This window comes from Octopus bimaculoides, chromosome 21 (genome assembly GCF_046866305.1).
Source record: "Octopus bimaculoides isolate indiv1 chromosome 21, ASM4686630v1, whole genome shotgun sequence".
NCBI lineage: Eukaryota > Metazoa > Mollusca > Cephalopoda > Octopoda > Octopodidae > Octopus > Octopus bimaculoides.
In genome coordinates, this window is record NC_142948.1 from 29,901,698 (window position 1) to 29,904,197 (window position 2,500).

Genomic DNA, 2,500 nt, shown 5'->3' on the forward strand with positions numbered 1-2,500 from the left:
TATATTTGAAAACAAAGAATACATATATACATAAGATATATATATATATATATATATATCTTATGTATATATATATATATATATCTTATGTATATATATATATGTATATATATATATATATATATATATATATATATGTATATATATATACATATATATATGTATAATATATGTATATATATATATGTAAGTGTATATATACATATATACACATATATATATATAGTCACATACACATAAATAAATATATATGCATATATATATATGTATATATATGTAAGTGTGTATATACATATATACACATATATATATAGTCACATACATATATATGCATACATATATGTGTGTATATATATATATATATATATATATATATATATATATATATATATATATATATATATACACATACATACATACATACATATAGTCACACAAACATAAGAGAGACACGAAAAAACTTCAATTACAACTGTTGTCACTACTACCACTGATTCTACTACTACTGCTACTGGTACTGGTGTGGATGCTGCTCTCATAGTGACGCTGGAGGAGAAGAGTGATTAATATTGAAGATTGGGGATTAACGGAACTGGAATCATATCTACTCATATGATAATAATTGAATTAGCAGAAAATGAGAAAATAATTATTTATATCTAATGATGAACCTATCTATATATATATATGTGTGTGTGTGTGTGTTTGTGTGTGAGTGTGTGTGTGTGTACATTTCCCTGTGCCGCATGAGTACATCCATGTACACATAGACACACGCACACACTGGCATACACACACACAGACAGACACACGCACTCACATACACACATATACAAATACAAATTGTTGCTTGATGAGGTGCGTGCTAGTGATTGTATTTTTGTCAGTACATATATATATATGTATGTACATAAGTATATGATGTATCTATGTACATATGTATATATATATATATATATATATATATATACTTCGTCTTTTGATTTTCTATAAATTTCAGATATATATATATATATATATATATATACACACACACATATATATACTTCGTCTTTTGATTTTCTATAAATTTCAGCTATATATATATATATATATATATATATATATATATATATATATATATATATACTTCGTCTTTTGATTTTCTATGAATTTCAGCTATATATATATATATATATATATATATATATATATCGAAACGCCGGTGTTAAAACGTGGGTAGCTGATGAAGTAGAATGTTCTCTATGTGGCTCGTGTGTTCTCGTCTACGTTTGTTTGCAATGTCCTGTACCCAGATATGCACCTATACATACAGGTGGATGTCGGTATGCACATACCTGTACGTATATATGCATATACTCATTTACTTTTGTATATATATATATATATTTGTGTTGTGTTGCTGTTTGAGCATTTCTCTCTTTGCCTGGTTGTTTCCCTTTGTTCACTATCGTGTTTTCTTCTGCTTCTTTTCATCTCTTACGAGATTGTTTGTAACGTGTTTCTCGCTTTCATGTTGTTTCAGCGTTTACATTAATTCACTATTCCTAACAAGTTTCATTAAATTATCTTTAAATAGGAAATACACGATCAATCATTTCATTTCGCCGTCCCTCTTTTTCTGTTTTTTAAGCTTTTGGATTTAGTGCTTCGCTTTCTCATAGCTCATTCAAACAGATCATATGAAAATAACAATGTGTATATCTCTACCAGCCTGCATGCGTTTCTACTTTTTCTCATTGTTATTTTTGCGGGATTTTATTTTCATTTTATATATTTGTACTTTGTCTCTGGTTTATTCTCAGCGTTATTAATATGAATATAAGCAATTTGCTGTTTTTAGTAGTTCGTATATGAGAACTAGCTATTGAGTCAGTTGTTTACTGTTGTCAATTGGGATCAGTCTGGTCGTTTGGCGTTTTCATTCACTGCAGAAACAGGCATCAAACAGTGAACCATGGATTTGAAAATCTATATATATTACTTGGAACTTTCGAAATCCCTTAACGATGTCCTACCTGCTTTCCATATGTTTTTTTTTTTATAGACAAATAAAATTAATGAAACCTATAATTAAAAAGATACGTACAATTGATAAGCTAATTTTTCCAAACGAAACAGGTTTACAAAAACAGATCTAATACCTTATGTCTCTATTTTTAATATTCATAAAATTTTTAAGGCGGTGAACTGCTAGAATCGTTAGCACTCCTGCCCAAAATGCTTAGCGATGTTTCGTCCGTCTTTAAAATTTGATTCCAAATTTCGCTGGAGTCGACGTTTATTTTAATCTCTTCAAGGTCGATAAAATATGTCGCAATTGATCATTGAATTCCATGTGATCGAGTGATACATCGCCCGAGAAACTGCTGATCATGTGACATACATTGATAACAATTTTTACACAAGTATACCTTAACAAATGCATAAAAAGTACATCTTAGTATACACCTTAGCTTGCATAAGGGACATTTTTTTCCCTAATTCGCTAGTTAGTCTC